This window comes from Chamaea fasciata, unplaced genomic scaffold (assembly GCF_029207755.1).
Source record: "Chamaea fasciata isolate MVZ Bird 193981 ecotype frontalis unplaced genomic scaffold, bChaFas1.0.hap1 SCAF_52, whole genome shotgun sequence".
Taxonomy (NCBI): Eukaryota; Metazoa; Chordata; class Aves; order Passeriformes; family Sylviidae; genus Chamaea; species Chamaea fasciata.
This window is the reverse complement of record NW_027094137.1, coordinates 504,889-524,200: the sequence shown is the minus strand read 5'-3', so window position 1 is coordinate 524,200 and position 19,312 is coordinate 504,889.

Below are 19,312 nucleotides of genomic sequence, written 5' to 3'. Positions count from 1 at the left end.
GGCAGATGTCGAGGTAACACCTTTGGACTGTGAAAAGACTGTGGTATGCGAAGAGATGCCCTGGAACTCTTTCCAGGAATTCAGGGGTTTTTTACATTCCACTGCAAAGTTTTAATACACACAATTTTAATCCACGAATTTAATACTATGTATCTATTACAAGGAGATTGTCTGTTTTCCATGGGGAAGCTCAGGGGTTTTAGATTGCTAAAATAAAAGAAAGGAAACCCCTCGTTGCCTGAGTGCACCCAGTTCTCCGAGCAAAGCAGGTCCCAGGTGAGCGAGGAGAGGCAGGATGGAGTTGGGGAATATGGAGCAAGGTTGTCCACTGGGTCAGAGCTCAAGGCACAGCTTCTCTGAGCAGGCCAGACCTGCCTGCTTAGGAGAGTCCCGGGGTCAATATGAGTCACTGAATGCTGCAATCACCTCTGCTCTCAAGAGAAAAATACACCCTTGAAAATAGGAATGTGCGTTTATTAGAAGCCCTTTGAAATATTTCTCCGTAACTCTAGGAAAAAAGATCTCCCAGTGAATTGCAACAGACCACGGGGAAATCAAGGGAGAGCTGAGAGATGAATTTCAAAGGAGGTAAGGATTTGAGAAAAGTTAATGTTTTAGCTAAAGATAAGCTTTGCCAGAATTAGTTAAAGTAGGTAGATAGATAAGCTGTGCTGGAAAGAATTAGAAGTTAATGGTTAGATGAAAGGATTGCGATCAAGGATAACGATCCGGGATCTAAATAACTAATTGCTTGTCATTTTTGTGTTTGTTTAGCTGTGTTTATAATGAGAAACAGAAGAAACTGATAAATAGATTTAGGAACACAGACAATTGTAAATCCTCGAGCATCCTAAAACCCATTCAACAGTCACGGAGAAAGGAAACAGGAGTGTGACCAGTTATCATTTATCTTGATATCCATTGTAAAGGTTGAAAGTTTACAATGAGGAAGACTCCACTTACTTCCTTTTTTACGCCCCCTCCCCATATAAAGGACCACTGACCCAATTCAAAGAACAAACTACACACGCTTAATAGCTTTTTAGCTAATTATAATATGAAGCAGAGAATGGGAGGTTTTAGTGCTATAAATATGTATTAGTATTTTGGATATTCAACACTTTTGAAAAGAAAGAGATTTTGTAACTTGGCAGTGCATTTTAGGGAGTGATCGCACACAACTGCCTGGCGTTGCATTAAACATATACTTTCTAACTCTAAACTGTTAGAGAGTCTTCTGTCTGTCACAGTTGGGTATCGATAGTAGATCAATATCCATATTTTAGTAAGTCAGCAGTGGCACAGGAAACTCCCAGCTGATGGGAACAAACTTTCTGGCTGACTTCAGAGGCCAGGACAGAACTGAGTGGTTTCCCTCCTGTCCCCCAGCCCTTCCTGGCCCCAGGGGCTGATGGCATTTGTGCTCCCTCAGGTTCATCTCCCCACACCAACACCATGGGGGTGCTCAGGCCTGCTCTGGGCACTGCAAACAGGGGCTCCTGAGCCAGAGCTGCCGTGTCTGTGCCTGCAAGGATGCGGCCCCCGTGTGAGCTGGGAGAGAGGCCAGGGCTGCAGAGGGGGGATGTTGTTGGCAGGTGCATGAGGACGCTCTGGGACGCTGCCCGGGGGTGTCCGGCACAGTGGGGATGGATCAGCCCCTGCTCTGCTGCTCCTTCCCGTCTCCCCCAGGGACCCTGCAGAGCCCCAGCCGGGCTGTTTGCCCCCAGCCTGCCCACGGCCACCCTGGGGCTGCTCACGGGGCTTTTCCGTGCACAGCATTGGGCCTGGGCGTGTTCTGGAGAGAGCCTGGGCAAGGAGCCTGGAGCAGCGAGGCCCTGCCCTGAGGCGTCAGCACTGCCCCAGCGGAGCCCATGGCCTGTCCCTGCTGCAGCCCCGGCACTGCCAGCCCCAGCCCTGTGCCCGGCACCGAGAGCACTCCGGCCCTACAGCAACACCAGGGCCAGGAGGGCAGCGGGGCAGGGCCACGGGAGCAGCGCTGCCAACACCAAGGGCTGCTGCTCCTGGGCACAGCTGCTGTGCCAGCACTGATCTGCCCCCAGCTCTCATCCAGAGAAGAGAACCAAAGGGGGATCTCTGCAGAAAACTTGCCTGCCAGATCCTTGGGTTCCTTTAAAGCCACCAGGAGTGCAGCCCCTCATTGACACAGTCTGTGGCCACAGGGAAGGTGGAGAGAAACAAAATGAGAAATGGCACAAACAGTGACACTGCTTTGTGGACAATATTACAAAAGTAAAACAAAGGAAAAGAACCTCCAAAGTAAAGCAACAAGAGGTATCAAAAATGACTTTTATGACAAGTGATTTTGAGAAACTGGCCAGCAGTTTAATGTTTGTGAAACCATCCAGCCATCAGTCTTCCACACTGCAGCCTCGAGCTCCTGCTTCCTCAGGCTGCAGATGAGGGGGTTCATGGCTGGAGGCACCAGCGAGAACAGAACTGACAGGGCCAGATCCGGGGATGGGGAGGAGATGGAGGGGGGCTTCAGGTGAGCAAACATGACAGTGCTGAGGAACAGGGAGACCACGGCCAGGTGATGGCGGCAGGTGGAGAAGGCTTTGTGCCGTCCCTGCTCAGAGGGGATCCTCAGCACAGCCCTGATGATCTGCACATAGGAGAAAGGACACAAACCTGGTGAGTTGTGGTTCCCACTCCGGTGGCACTTGCACCTTGGCTCTGCACAGGAGAGCTCTTCATCCACTTGTTCTCTTTTCCTTCCTCTAGGCATGGAGGGAGCTCCTGTCTTCAGCGTGTGCAAAAAACAAATCTGGCCAGAATCGGGGCAGGGAGGCTTTGGGGAGACCTTGGGATCTGTGCTGGGCACAGGAGGTCTTTTCCATTGGTCTGAGAGTGTCTGCTGTGGAAAGTGGATGTTAATACCCAGCAGAGAAATGACTTTTGCATTTTACGCAGCTGTGCCTTCCCCTGGGTTTGTGTGCTGACAAGAAATGAACATCCCTCTGTGTCTCAGGCAGCTCCTCCAAGGAAAGCAGGTGGGAATTGGAGCCAAGGAGCTGAAAGCTGCAGGTGCAGCCTGGGGTGGAAGGAGCTCAGATTTGCACAAGGCTGCTCTGAGTCCCAGGGCTTGGATGGGGGAAATGGTGGGGTGGGGGTAGGGACAGAGTCTGATTGATTATCAGTCAGGAAGGGCCTTGATTTTCATAGCTATTCAAAGTGAATTAGAAGGTACTTGTGATTTATTAAAAAAATATGAATATCGAGCTAATACTGATATCCAACTGAGGGGGACAAAAACTTTCTAACAGTTTAAAGTTAGAAAGTGTATGTCTGTTGCAGCACCGGGCGGCATGCGGGGTGGCTCCCAAATACACACCGCAATTTACAGACAATCACAGAGTCCTTTTATTTACAAAGATGTTGAATACCCAAAACACAAATGCGTATTCAGAGCCCCCCCCCCCCCATCCCATTCTCTGCTTAGTATGGTAACTAGCAAAAAAACAATTAAGCATGCTAGTTTGGCCTTTGAAATGGGTCGGTGCTCCTTTTCAAGGGGAGGGGGGCTTAAAATAAGAAAGTAAGATGAGTCGTCCTTGCTCTGAACTTTCTACCTTTTCAATGCAAATGTGACAAATGAGCTCTGGTAGGACTCCCATTTCTCCAGGTGCATGACTTTCAATGGGTTTCTGAATAGGGAGTTTCTGTAATCATCTTGTGCTCCTAAATCTAGTTATCAGGTTCTCTGTTCTTCATTACAAACCCAGCTAAGCAAAACATAAAGTTGACAAGCAATCAGTTATTGAGGCCTGGGAAAGTTAATTCAAATCTGGTTTCCCTTAACTAACCACAAACTTTTAATTTTTAGCAAACTTTAATTAATTCCTACAAAGCTTATCTCTAACTAAAATCTTAACCTCTCTAAAATCCTTAATTCTTTAAAGTCTATGTCTCACTGATTCAATGCCAATTGGAGATTGCACATATCAGTGTATTAATAGGGAATAAAACCTCTAAACAGGACCATAAAAATCTTTTCTCAGTGTCCTTTAAAATATTATACATTCACTTGGAGGACAGTTCTAAAATCTGTCCAATTAACCAGAAAAATTTGAAAACTTAAATCAAATTATTCCCCGAGGCTTGGCCTGTTAACGTGTTCTGAATGTTGATGGAGCCCTGGGCCACTGAATTCCTGAACTGAAGAGCTGAAGGCTGAACAAGCCTCTGGAGAAGTCCAACCCAGCAGCAGCCTCCAAGTGTCTGAGGGAGGGTGTCACAGCTCCCACTGAGGCCACCCCTGCCCAGAGACCCTGGGGGAATGGGCAGACAAGGAGAGCGTCCCTGGGGCTGGGCAAGCAGAACTCAGAGGCACCAGCGGGTCCAGGTGGGAAACGGAGTGTGGGATGTGGCTGTGAAAGCCCTGCCTGGGCTGTGCCAAGCAGGACAGAGAAGCCCTGAGCCCCAACCCCCAAACAACTCTCTCCGTGAGACATTGCAAAGGAATTACAATTGTTTGTGTACTCTGAGTTGGAAACAATGGAGAAGTACCGACAAGAGATTCTCAGAAGCTTAAAACAACAAAACAGCCTTTACTGGCAACTTTAGAAAATCAGAGAAACTTGAGCAAAAGCTTTACTATGACATTCAGTCAACAAAAAAACACTGCTCAAAGCGTTAACTTGGCCCATTCAGCTTCACAAACTGGAAGCCTGCTCAATTTTAAGTTAAGCAAAATTTGCAAGAAGAGGGAATTAGAAGAGGAAGACACAGAAAGAGAGAAAGACAAAATATAGAGAGATAGAGAGAGAGATAGAGAGAAGAACACACACTGCTACCAGCTCCTGGATTCCAGCAGTGTTCAGACAGAAATTCCAAGAGGAGCTAGGGTCAACGTGTGTGCTTGCCTTGTGGTCAGCCTAAAATACCCCTTGGTCTTCCTGGGCCCCTCCCCCAGATGGGACTTTGGGTCATCTGGTCACTCAGGAGCTGGGCTGGGGGCTGCAGAGGTGGGTGTGGAGCATTGCCTTTGGTGTGCCAGGGATTGGCAGACACTGCTGGGCTGGGATAGAGGCTCTGGGGGATTTGGGTTACAGGGTCAAGTCAATGCTTTGAGAAGTGCTGGGGTTCAGGGCAGGGTAAGGCTGGCTCTGCCCCTTCCTCCCCCTCACACGAAATGTTTCCAGCCAACAATCTCCTCCAGTCTCTCACAAGAGGCAATGTTGGAGGTGGAATCCCAATTCTGGCCGTGGGCACCTGGACAAGAAGGACAGTTCTTTTCCGTAGGAAGGAAAGTACAGAGCCCCAGGGTTTGGAAGGCAGGTGAGAGACTCACCAGGCCAAGGTCACCCAGACTTGTCATTAATGGCAGATTTTGTCTGGGAGCAGGCTTTGGATAGAGGGAATTTTTGGAGGTGGAATCCCAATCTCAGCCATGGGCACTTGGAGAAGCAGGACAGGGGTTTTTTTTCCCATTGGAAGGAAAGCACAAAGCCTTCCCTAGAGTTTTGGGGACAGATGGGAAGTGACCCTTGTGAAACCACTGCCAGCCAGACTTGTCCTGACAATATTCCCATGGGAACTATCCCTGGATATAAGGAAGTTTAGCAGTGAAATCTGAATTCTGGCCGTGGCTGGTGCATTTGCCAGCATTGCCATGGGTTAGCACAGGAGGGGGAGATTTCCCCTTCGAGAGAAGCTCGTATTTCAGATTTTGCATTCAGGCAGCTCCAGATCCCTCAGCTTTGGTTGCACGGCAGCTGGAAATGCAAGCGCAGGAGCTCTCTTTGGGCCCAGCCACAGCAGGTGACAGCAAGGACAGGGCCCTGGCAGTGTGACATGTGCAGAGAGCGCCTTCAGCAAACGCTGGGGGCTGGAACTCTGTGCAGAAAAGGCCCCGGGGGGTCTCTGCACCCAGGCTAAAGGAACAAAGTTCCATTTCTGGCCTGGCTGGGGAGCACCACAATGGTGCCTTTTCAGGGCAAGGTTCCATTGCCGGCTGTTCTCTGAGCCCCAGAGGGGATTCCGGGGCGCCAAGGGGCTGAGAGAGGGACTGTGCAGGAGCCGGGAACAGTGAGAGAGCCCAGGCTCTGGATTTGTGTTTATTTTAGAACTTCCCGTGTGTCTAAAACATTCCTTGCATGGTTCTGCCTTGGGAAAGGGGAACTTCCTTGGTGGCACCTTGGGCTTGGCACACACCTGAGGATGTTATAAATGATCAGAGCCAATTTCCAAAATCAAAGATTTATTTAACAAATTTGAAAAGCAATTTCGGGAAACGCCACGATAAATCAGGACAACATCGATCGAATGTTGGGTGGACAACCCGGGAGCAGCAAAGGGTGCTTCTCCGGAGTAGTGCCCACAAATTCGGGGTCTCAGGGGAGGTGTTTTAGACCATTTTTCTACCCTGAGGCGAAAACAAGACGGTAACAAAGAACCCGAAGAACATGACATCATGTACATAACATAATCATTGAAATGTCTGGTGTCCGCAAGGGATATCTGAAAGAGTTTCCTGAGAAATTGAGAAGACGTCTGAATGAAAAGTCTCCGAATCTTCTGTCAGAAGGTTTCTGCCCAGATTGGTATCGGATCTCCTGATGAGCTGTGAAGATGTGGCCAGCCCATGCTTAATGGGCCGTTTCCCGGTTACCTCTCTGGCAGATGTCGAGGTAACACCTTTGGACTGTGAAAAGACTGTGGTATGCGAAGAGATGCCCTGGAACTCTTTCCAGGAATTCAGGGGTTTTTTACATTCCACTGCAAAGTTTTAATACACACAATTTTAATCCACGAATTTAATACTATGTATCTATTACAAGGAGATTGTCTGTTTTCCATGGGGAAGCTCAGGGGTTTTAGATTGCTAAAATAAAAGAAAGGAAACCCCTCGTTGCCTGAGTGCACCCAGTTCTCCAAGCAAAGCAGGTCCCAGGTGAGCGAGGAGAGGCAGGATGGAGTTGGGGAATATGGAGCAAGGTTGTCCACTGGGTCAGAGCTCAAGGCACAGCTTCTCTGAGCAGGCCAGACCTGCCTGCTTAGGAGAGTCCCGGGGTCAATATGAGTCACTGAATGCTGCAATCACCTCTGCTCTCAAGAGAAAAATACACCCTTGAAAATAGGAATGTGCGTTTATTAGAAGCCCTTTGAAATATTTCTCCGTAACTCTAGGAAAAAAGATCTCCCAGTGAATTGCAACAGACCACGGGGAAATCAAGGGAGAGCTGAGAGATGAATTTCAAAGGAGGTAAGGATTTGAGAAAAGTTAATGTTTTAGCTAAAGATAAGCTTTGCCAGAATTAGTTAAAGTAGGTAGATAGATAAGCTGTGCTGGAAAGAATTAGAAGTTAATGGTTAGATGAAAGGATTGCGATCAAGGATAACGATCCGGGATCTAAATAACTAATTGCTTGTCATTTTTGTGTTTGTTTAGCTGTGTTTATAATGAGAAACAGAAGAAACTGATAAATAGATTTAGGAACACAGACAATTGTAAATCCTCGAGCATCCTAAAACCCATTCAACAGTCACGGAGAAAGGAAACAGGAGTGTGACCAGTTATCATTTATCTTGATATCCATTGAAAAGGTTGAAAGTTTACAATGAGGAAGACTCCACTTACTTCCTTTTTTACGCCCCCTCCCCATATAAAGGACCACTGACCCAATTCAAAGAACAAACTACACACGCTTAATAGCTTTTTAGCTAATTATAATATGAAGCAGAGAATGGGAGGTTTTAGTGCTATAAATATGTATTAGTATTTTGGATATTCAACACTTTTGAAAAGAAAGAGATTTTCTAACTTGGCAGTGCATTTTAGGGAGTGATCGCACACAACTGCCTGGCGTTGCATTAAACATATACTTTCTAACTCTAAACTGTTAGAGAGTCTTCTGTCTGTCACAGTTGGGTATCGATAGTAGATCAATATCCATATTTTAGTAAGTCAGCAGTGGCACAGGAAACTCCCAGCTGATGGGAACAAACTTTCTGGCTGACTTCAGAGGCCAGGACAGAACTGAGTGGTTTCCCTCCTGTCCCCCAGCCCTTCCTGGCCCCAGGGGCTGATGGCATTTGTGCTCCCTCAGGTTCATCTCCCCACACCAACACCATGGGGGTGCTCAGGCCTGCTCTGGGCACTGCAAACAGGGGCTCCTGAGCCAGAGCTGCCGTGTCTGTGCCTGCAAGGATGCGGCCCCCGTGTGAGCTGGGAGAGAGGCCAGGGCTGCAGAGGGGGGATGTTGTTGGCAGGTGCATGAGGACGCTCTGGGACGCTGCCCGGGGGTGTCCAGCACAGTGGGGATGGATCAGCCCCTGCTCTGCTGCTCCTTCCCGTCTCCCCCAGGGACCCTGCAGAGCCCCAGCCGGGCTGTTTGCCCCCAGCCTGCCCACGGCCACCCTGGGGCTGCTCACGGGGCTTTTCCGTGCACAGCATTGGGCCTGGGCGTGTTCTGGAGAGAGCCTGGGCAAGGAGCCTGGAGCAGCGAGGCCCTGCCCTGAGGCGTCAGCGCTGCCCCAGCGGAGCCCATGGCCTGTCCCTGCTGCAGCCCCGGCACTGCCAGCCCCAGCCCTGTGCCCGGCGCCGAGAGCACTCCGGCCCTACAGCAACACCAGGGCCAGGAGGGCAGCGGGGCAGGGCCACGGGAGCAGCGCTGCCAACACCAAGGGCTGCTGCTCCTGGGCACAGCTGCTGTGCCAGCACTGATCTGCCCCCAGCTCTCATCCAGAGAAGAGAACCAAAGGGGGATCTCTGCAGAAAACTTGCCTGCCAGATCCTTGGGTTCCTTTAAAGCCACCAGGAGTGCAGCCCCTCATTGACACAGTCTGTGGCCACAGGGAAGGTGGAGACAAACAAAATGAGAAATGGCACAAACAGTGACACTGCTTTGTGGACAATATTACAAAAGTAAAACAAAGGAAAAGAACCTCCAAAGTAAAGCAACAAGAGGTATCAAAAATGACTTTTATGACAAGTGATTTTGAGAAACTGGCCAGCAGTTTAATGTTTGTGAAACCATCCAGCCATCAGTCTTCCACACTGCAGCCTCGAGCTCCTGCTTCCTCAGGCTGCAGATGAGGGGGTTCATGGCTGGAGGCACCAGCGAGAACAGAACTGACAGGGCCAGATCCAGGGATGGGGAGGAGATGGAGGGGGGCTTCAGATAGGCAAACATGACAGTGCTGAGGAACAGGGAGACCACGGCCAGGTGATGGCGGCAGGTGGAGAAGGCTTTGTGCCGTCCCTGCTCAGAGGGGATCCTCAGCACAGCCCTGATGATCTGCACATAGGAGAAAGGACACAAACCTGGTGAGTTGTGGTTCCCACTCCGGTGGCACTTGCACCTTGGCTCTGCACAGGAGAGCTCTTCATCCACTTGTTCTCTTTTCCTTCCTCTAGGCATGGAGGGAGCTCCTGTCTTCAGCGTGTGCAAAAAACAAATCTGGCCAGAATCGGGGCAGGGAGGCTTTGGGGAGACCTTGGGATCTGTGCTGGGCACAGGAGGTCTTTTCCATTGGTCTGAGAGTGTCTGCTGTGGAAAGTGGATGTTAATACCCAGCAGAGAAATGACTTTTGCATTTTACGCAGCTGTGCCTTCCCCTGGGTTTGTGTGCTGACAAGAAATGAACATCCCTCTGTGTCTCAGGCAGCTCCTCCAAGGAAAGCAGGTGGGAATTGGAGCCAAGGAGCTGAAAGCTGCAGGTGCAGCCTGGGGTGGAAGGAGCTCAGATTTGCACAAGGCTGCTCTGAGTCCCAGGGCTTGGATGGGGGAAATGGTGGGGTGGGGGTAGGGACAGAGTCTGATTGATTGTCAGTCAGGAAGGGCCTTGATTTTCATAGCTATTCAAAGTGAATTAGAAGGTACTTGTGATTTATTAAAAAAATATGAATATCGAGCTAATACTGATATCCAACTGAGGGGGACAAAAACTTTCTAACAGTTTAAAGTTAGAGAGTGTATGTCTGTTGCAGCACCGGGCGGCATGCGGGGTGGCTCCCAAATACACACCGCAATTTACAGACAATCACAGAGTCCTTTTATTTACAAAGATGTTGAATACCCAAAACACAAATGCGTATTCAGAGCCCCCCCCCCCCCATCCCATTCTCCGCTTAGTATGGTAACTAGCAAAAAAACAATTAAGCATGCTAGTTTGGCCTTTGAAATGGGTCGGTGCTCCTTTTCAAGGGGAGGGGGGCTTAAAATAAGAAAGTAAGATGAGTCGTCCTTGCTCTGAACTTTCTACCTTTTCAATGCAAATGTGACAAATGAGCTCTGGTAGGACTCCCATTTCTCCAGGTGCATGACTTTCAATGGGTTTCTGAATAGGGAGTTTCTGTAATCATCTTGTGCTCCTAAATCTAGTTATCAGGTTCTCTGTTCTTCATTACAAACCCAGCTAAGCAAAACATAAAGTTGACAAGCAATCAGTTATTGAGGCCTGGGAAAGTTAATTCAAATCTGGTTTCCCTTAACTAACCACAAACTTTTAATTTTTAGCAAACTTTAATTAATTCCTACAAAGCTTATCTCTAACTAAAATCTTAACCTCTCTAAAATCCTTAATTCTTTAAAGTCTATGTCTCACTGATTCAATGCCAATTGGAGATTGCACATATCAGTGTATTAATAGGGAATAAAACCTCTAAACAGGACCATAAAAATCTTTTCTCAGTGTCCTTTAAAATATTATACATTCACTTGGAGGACAGTTCTAAAATCTGTCCAATTAACCAGAAAAATTTGAAAACTTAAATCAAATTATTCCCCGAGGCTTGGCCTGTTAACGTGTTCTGAATGTTGATGGAGCCCTGGGCCACTGAATTCCTGAACTGAAGAGCTGAAGGCTGAACAAGCCTCTGGAGAAGTCCAACCCAGCAGCAGCCTCCAAGTGTCTGAGGGAGGGTGTCACAGCTCCCACTGAGGCCACCCCTGCCCAGAGACCCTGGGGGAATGGGCAGACAAGGAGAGCGTCCCTGGGGCTGGGCAAGCAGAACTCAGAGGCACCAGCGGGTCCAGGTGGGAAACGGAGTGTGGGATGTGGCTGTGAAAGCCCTGCCTGGGCTGTGCCAAGCAGGACAGAGAAGCCCTGAGCCCCAACCCCCAAACAACTCTCTCCGTGAGACATTGCAAAGGAATTACAATTGTTTGTGTACTCTGAGTTGGAAACAATGGAGAAGTACCGACAAGAGATTCTCAGAAGCTTAAAACAACAAAACAGCCTTTACTGGCAACTTTAGAAAATCAGAGAAACTTGAGCAAAAGCTTTACTATGACATTCAGTCAACAAAAAAACACTGCTCAAAGCGTTAACTTGGCCCATTCAGCTTCACAAACTGGAAGCCTGCTCAATTTTAAGTTAAGCAAAATTTGCAAGAAGAGGGAATTAGAAGAGGAAGACACAGAAAGAGAGAAAGACAAAATATAGAGAGATAGAGAGAGAGATAGAGAGAAGAACACACACTGCTACCAGCTCCTGGATTCCAGCAGTGTTCAGACAGAAATTCCAAGAGGAGCTAGGGTCAACGTGTGTGCTTGCCTTGTGGTCAGCCTAAAATACCCCTTGGTCTTCCTGGGCCCCTCCCCCAGATGGGACTTTGGGTCATCTGGTCACTCAGGAGCTGGGCTGGGGGCTGCAGAGGTGGGTGTGGAGCATTGCCTTTGGTGTGCCAGGGATTGGCAGACACTGCTGGGCTGGGATAGAGGCTCTGGGGGATTTGGGTTACAGGGTCAAGTCAATGCTTTGAGAAGTGCTGGGGTTCAGGGCAGGGTAAGGCTGGCTCTGCCCCTTCCTCCCCCTCACACGAAATGTTTCCAGCCAACAATCTCCTCCAGTCTCTCACAAGAGGCAATGTTGGAGGTGGAATCCCAATTCTGGCCGTGGGCACCTGGACAAGAAGGACAGTTCTTTTCCGTAGGAAGGAAAGTACAGAGCCCCAGGGTTTGGAAGGCAGGTGAGAGACTCACCAGGCCAAGGTCACCCAGACTTGTCATTAATGGCAGATTTTGTCTGGGAGCAGGCTTTGGATAGAGGGAATTTTTGGAGGTGGAATCCCAATCTCAGCCATGGGCACTTGGAGAAGCAGGACAGGGGTTTTTTTTCCCATTGGAAGGAAAGCACAAAGCCTTCCCTAGAGTTTTGGGGACAGATGGGAAGTGACCCTTGTGAAACCACTGCCAGCCAGACTTGTCCTGACAATATTCCCATGGGAACTATCCCTGGATATAAGGAAGTTTAGCAGTGAAATCTGAATTCTGGCCGTGGCTGGTGCATTTGCCAGCATTGCCATGGGTTAGCACAGGAGGGGGAGATTTCCCCTTCGAGAGAAGCTCGTATTTCAGATTTTGCATTCAGGCAGCTCCAGATCCCTCAGCTTTGGTTGCACGGCAGCTGGAAATGCAAGCGCAGGAGCTCTCTTTGGGCCCAGCCACAGCAGGTGACAGCAAGGACAGGGCCCTGGCAGTGTGACATGTGCAGAGAGCGCCTTCAGCAAACGCTGGGGGCTGGAACTCTGTGCAGAAAAGGCCCCGGGGGGTCTCTGCACCCAGGCTAAAGGAACAAAGTTCCATTTCTGGCCTGGCTGGGGAGCACCACAATGGTGCCTTTTCAGGGCAAGGTTCCATTGCCGGCTGTTCTCTGAGCCCCAGAGGGGATTCCGGGGGGCCAAGGGACTGAGAGAGGGACTGTGCAGGAGCCGGGAACAGTGAGAGAGCCCAGGCTCTGGATTTGTGTTTATTTTAGAACTTCCCGTGTGTCTAAAACATTCCTTGCATGGTTCTGCCTTGGGAAAGGGGAACTTCCTTGGTGGCACCTTGGGCTTGGCACACACCTGAGGATGTTATAAATGATCAGAGCCAATTTCCAAAATCAAAGATTTATTTAACAAATTTGAAAAGCAATTTCGGGAAACGCCACGATAAATCAGGACAACATCGATCGAATGTTGGGTGGACAACCCGGGAGCAGCAAAGGGTGCTTCTCCGGAGTAGTGCCCACAAATTCGGGGTCTCAGGGGAGGTGTTTTAGACCATTTTTCTACCCTGAGGCGAAAACAAGACGGTAACAAAGAACCCGAAGAACATGACATCATGTACATAACATAATCATTGAAATGTCTGGTGTCCGCAAGGGATATCTGAAAGAGTTTCCTGAGAAATTGAGAAGACGTCTGAATGAAAAGTCTCCGAATCTTCTGTCAGAAGGTTTCTGCCCAGATTGGTATCGGATCTCCTGATGAGCTGTGAAGATGTGGTCAGCCCATGCTTAATGGGCCGTTTCCCGGTTACCTCTCTGGCAGATGTCGAGGTAACACCTTTGGACTGTGAAAAGACTGTGGTATGCAAAGAGATGCCCTGGAACTCTTTCCAGGAATTCAGGGGTTTTTTACATTCCACTGCAAAGTTTTAATACACACAATTTTAATCCACGAATTTAATACTATGTATCTATTACAAGGAGATTGTCTGTTTTCCATGGGGAAGCTCAGGGGTTTTGGATTGCTAAAATAAAAGAAAGGAAACCCCTCGTTGCCTGAGTGCACCCAGTTCTCCGAGCAAAGCAGGTCCCAGGTGAGCGAGGAGAGGCAGGATGGAGTTGGGGAATGTGGAGCAAGGTTGTCCACTGGGTCAGAGCTCAAGGCACAGCTTCTCTGAGCAGGCCAGACCTGCCTGCTTAGGAGAGTCCCTGGGTCAATATGAGTCACTGAATGCTGCAATCACCTCTGCTCTCAAGAGAAAAATACACCCTTGAAAATAGGAATGTGCGTTTATTAGAAGCCCTTTGAAATATTTCTCCGTAACTCTAGGAAAAAAGATCTCCCAATGAATTGCAACAGACCACGGGGAAATCAAGGGAGAGCTGAGAGATGAATTTCAAAGGAGGTAAGGATTTGAGAAAAGTTCATGTTTTAGCTAAAGATAAGCTTTGCCAGAATTAGTTCAAGTAGGTAGATAGATAAGCTGTACTGGAAAGAATTAGAAGTTAATGGTTGGATGAAAGGATTCCGATCAAGGATAACGATCCGGGATCTAAATAACTAATTGCTTGTCATTTTTGTGTTTGTTTAGCTGTGTTTATAATGAGAAACAGAAGAAACTGATAAATAGATTTAGGAACACAGACAATTGTAAATCCTCGAGCATCCTAAAACCCATTCAACAGTCACGGAGAAAGGAAACAGGAGTTTGACCAGTTATCATTTATCTTGATATCCATTGAAAAGGTTGAAAGTTTACAATGAGGAAGACTCCACTTACTTCCTTTTTTTACGCCCCCTCCCCATATAAAGGACCACTGACCCAATTCAAAGAACAAACTACACACGCTTAATAGCTTTTTAGCTAATTATAATATGAAGCAGAGAATGGGAGGTTTTAGTGCTATAAATATGTATTAGTATTTTGGATATTCAACACTTTTGAAAAGAAAGAGATTTTGTAACTTGGCAGTGCATTTTAGGGAGTGATCGCACACAACTGCCTGGCGTTGCATTAAACATATACTTTCTAACTCTAAACTGTTAGAGAGTCTTCTGTCTGTCACAGTTGGGTATCGATAGTAGATCAATATCCATATTTTAATAAGTCAGCAGTGGCACAGGAAACTCCCAGCTGATGGGAACAAACTTTCTGGCTGACTTCAGAGGCCTCAACAAAGTTGAGTGGTTTTCTCTCCTGTCCCCCAGCCCTTCCTGGCCCCAGGGGCTGATGGCATTTGTGCTCCCTCAGGTTCATCTCCCCACACCAACACCATGGGGGTGCTCAGGCCTGCTCTGGGCACTGCAAACAGGGGCTCCTGAGCCAGAGCTGCCGTGTCTGTGCCTGCAAGGATGTGGCCCCCGTGTGAGCTGGGAGAGAGGCCAGGGCTGCAGAGGGGGGATGTTGTTGGCAGGTGCATGAGGACGCTCTGGGACGCTGCCCGGGGGTGTCCAGCACAGTGGGGATGGATCAGCCCCTGCTCTGCTGCTCCTTCCCGTCTCCCCCAGGGACCCTGCAGAGCCCCAGCCGGGCTGTTTGCCCCCAGCCTGCCCACGGCCACCCTGGGGCTGCTCACGGGGCTTTTCCGTGCACAGCATTGGGCCTGGGCGTGTTCTGGAGAGAGCCTGGGCAAGGAGCCTGGAGCAGCGAGGCCCTGCCCTGAGGCGTCAGCGCTGCCCCAGCGGAGCCCATGGCCTGTCCCTGCTGCAGCCCCGGCACTGCCAGCCCCAGCCCTGTGCCCGGCGCCGAGAGCACTCCGGCCCTACAGCAACACCAGGGCCAGGAGGGCAGCGGGGCAGGGCCACGGGAGCAGCGCTGCCAACACCAAGGGCTGCTGCTCCTGGGCACAGCTGCTGTGCCAGCACTGATCTGCCCCCAGCTCTCATCCAGAGAAGAGAACCAAAGGGGGATCTCTGCAGAAAACTTGCCTGCCAGATCCTTGGGTTCCTTTAAAGCCACCAGGAGTGCAGCCCCTCATTGATACAGTCTGTGGCCACAGGGAAGGTGGAGAGAAACAAGATGAGGAATGGCACAAACAGTGACACGGCTTTGTGGACAATATTACAAAAGTAAAACAAAGGAAAAGAACCTCCAAAGTAAAGCAACAAGAGGTATCAAAAATGACTTTTATGACAAGTGATTTTGAGAAACTGGCCAGAAGTTTAATGTTTGTGAAACCATCCAGCCATCAGTCTTCCACACTGCAGCCTCGAGCTCCTGCTTCCTCAGGCTGTAGATGAGGGGGTTCACGGCTGGAGGCACCAGCGAGAACAGAACTGACAGGGCCAGATCCGGGGATGGGGAGGAGATGGAGGGGGGCTTCAGGTGAGCAAACATGACGGTGCTGAGGAACAGGGAGACCACGGCCAGGTGATGGCGGCAGGTGGAAAAGGCTTTGTGACGTCATCCCTGTTTAGACGGGATCCTCAGCACGGCCCTGAAGATCTGCACAGAGGAGAAAACAATGAAAACAAAACAACCAAATACCAAAGAGGCACTAACAGCCAAACGTTCTTTTCTTACCTGGCGGGTTGGAGGCTGGGGGCTGCTGCTCCCTGGGGAGCTGCTGGAAGCTGCAGGGCTGGATCCTGAGCGCCTCCCGGTCGATCGGGGGCAGCTGCCCCCCGTAGAGCTCCAGGAAGCGGCTGGGGGCCCCCTCCTGTCCGTGCAGCCACAGCCGCTCCCCGTGGAAGCCGAGGAAGTGGCAGGGCGGGATCTGCAGCACCTCCCGCGGGGCGGGCAGTGGCCGCTGCCCATAGAGCTCCTGGAAGCGGCTCGGCCCCTCCCGCCGGGCCGGCCCCGGCCGCTCCCTGTGCAGCAGGTGGAAGCCGCAGGGCGGGCGCCAGGCGAGCGGCGGCCATTCCCTGGGCGGCTGCTGGAAGCGGCCGGGCCGGGGACAGCGCAGCTCCCGGCCGTCCGGCAGCACCCGCTCCCTGTGCAGCAGAAGGAAGCCGCGGGGCGGGCGCCCGGGCGGCAGCGGCGGCCGCTCCCTGGGCAGCGGCTTGAAGCCGCAGGGCGGGCGCCTGCGCCCCTCCCGCCCCGCTGCCGGCCACTGCCTGTTGGCCGCGCTCCGGCGCCTGATGCGGAGCAGGAGGTCGGGGCGGTCGCGGCGAAACCAGGGGTTCGTGTAGTGGAGCCAGGCGCCGGCATCGCCCGGCGCGGCTGCGCCAACCCAGCCCGGCCCCTTGCGGAAGCCGTAGCGGTTGAGCTGGCGCAGGAAGCTGCGAAACTGCATGGCCCGGAAGGTGTGCGGGGCCGGCCCCTGGGAGCCGCCCGGGCCGAGCAGCTCCCGCTCCAAGAGGGAGCGGTCGATGAGCAGCCCCCGCGCCTGGCTGTCCCAGCGCACGGAGCGGACGCGGGGGCTGTTTGCCAGGCGCCACAGCTTGGCGGGGAAGGTGCCGGCGCTGAGCCCGGCGGGCAGCGGCAGCTCCGGCATGGCGTCCATCGCCGACTGTGGCCACAACGACCGGAGACCAACGGCCGCGGCTCGGCTCGGCTCGGCTCGGCTCGGCTCGGCTCGGCACGGTTCGGCTCGGCTCGGCTCGGTTCGGCTCGGCTCGGCTCGGCTCGGTTCGGCTCAGTTCGGCTCGGCTCGGCTCGGCTCGGCTCGGCTCGGCTCGGCTCGATTCGGCTCGGCTCGGTTCGGCTCGGCTCGGCTCGGCTCGGTTCGGCTCGGTTCGGCTCGGCTCGGCTCGGCTCGGCTCGGCTCGGCTCGGCTCGGCTCGGTTCAGCTCTGTTCGGCTCAGTTCAGCTCGGCACGGGAAGCCCCTGGGCAGGGTGGGCTCTGGGAGCTGTGGTGGACTCTGTCCCCACGCTGCATCCTGTGCCTGGGTCACCGTCGGTGACGGAGGAAAAGGCCATTGCTTTGTCTTGGCTGGGGAAAGGATGAAAAGGGGACATTAGAAAGCATTCTTTTGGCCACCTTTTCAGCAGACTAACTGTTTTTTTCTCACCATCTCTGCCTGTTTTTTGCAGAGTTGGAACATTTCTCATGATTCGCTGTCAGCAACAGCAGCAGGAAGGGGCAGTGATTTTGTCAGCATTGTCATCAAAACGCTAGTGCTGCCCCATGGATGGATGTTGCTTTATGCAAGGGATGAAAGGCCTTCACTTGTAGGGAGCTCACGCCGCTGTCTTCCCAAATGACGTTGCCATTTTCTTTCCTCAGGAATCGCTTCTTCTGTTTTTCCCCCCATCTGGGGAGATTTCCAATGCAAACGCCTCCTGCAGCCAGCTCTTGCCAATGCAGACTGACCAAGGAGATCTTGCAGTGGACAGAGACTCCCTCGAGCTGGTGTGGAGAGGTGAGGGGGGAAGGTTTGTCCTTTAGTCTTGAAGTCTTGTTGGGGAGCTGATTGTGCTTGGGGGCACTGACAAAAATGATGTGTCCTGAAAAACCACAGAGACTTTGGGGTTGTCATGTTGGGGCAGAAATTTCTGTCTGAGAACTTTTTGAAAAGTTTCAATTAACCTTTTTTTTTTTTTTTTTTTTTCTTTTTCCCTGCAGAGATCCTTTTCCATACCTTTTGGGGAACTTCCCTCTGCTGGTCTCCCAGGTCAGGCCATTTTCCAAGGTTCCTTCCCAAAGTGAGGAGTAGCCCATGGCCTCCACTCTCCACTGGAACCAAAGGAAGCACAGAGCTTGCTGTTGTGGGAGAAGAGCTTCTCTTTCCTTTCCCTTTGGGGCAGGTTGGTATGTTCTCATTTGATAAAGGGAGGTTTAAACTCTGGAGGTGTTGCATTTCAAACTGCTCCAGCCTCGAGCTCTGGTGTGGGTATCCTTGGACAAAAGGCCTCCCTGTGTGAGCTCCCAGTGGGCTGGTTCAGTAAGGAAGTTGATATTTCAGGCTTGTGACTGCTGAAAGCAGTTGGTGTCTGGAGGTGTCCGGAGCTGAGAGCGACTACTTTTCTCGCCTGGCTGCAGAAAAGGTAGTTGGAAAGTGGGGATTGCACTTGCAGAGATGGCCATCAGGGGTGTTTTCCAAGAAATGGGCTGGCAGAGAGGCAGGTCTTGTGCTCAACTGGCTGTGTGTTTGTTTTGGTGGTGGGGAGGTGTTGTAATGAATCAGCCGAGACTCCATATCCTTCATGCAGATAAAGCCAATTCTTTATTCACATCGCTTCTTTTGTCCAGTTTTCAGGGGCCTCATGCACCACACCCGTTGGCAGGTAGTTTCCTTACTGCCTCATTTATTGGTCAGAAGATCATTTGTGTGTATATGCTAAGTTTCAGGTTGTTTCCATTTTTCCTTGGTGGGTTCTGATGGAACAGAGCTAATATTTATGCAGATGCACTAGTTTTTGTCCCTAAGAATAGGCTGTTGTGTGAACAAACTTCTCTTTCTCTAAACAGTTTTCAACTGGGAGCTTGCAGGCTATTGCTAGCTGCTTAGCTAAAGTAGCATGGCCTCATCCATATTCCATAAGACCTTTCTTTAATAACATTTTTTACCTGTCTGCAACAGGGAGAGTCACAGACACAGACACAGACACCAGCTGAAGCAACAGTGTCATTTACTATCATGCAGAAGTGCAAAGACAAATCAGAAAAGAAGAAGGTAAGCAATGCACCTCATCACTGGTACAAAAGGTTGCCTCTAGTGGTTAAGAAAGATACATCAGCAGACACCCTTTTTACTTTATCCTTCATCCAGATCCACTCATCAGGTGGGGAAAGCTGTCCCAGCAAAGCTCGGGAAAGTCACTGCGAGGAACTAGGAAATCCTACACTGCCTCCCCCTTTCTTGGCCACCAGGCTTCTGACTGCAATGTGAGAGTAGCCCAGCTTTGACAGTGGTGAACGAGCAATCTGACAGACCTTCTGGGGCAGGAGATCTGATTTCCTTCTCCTCTTG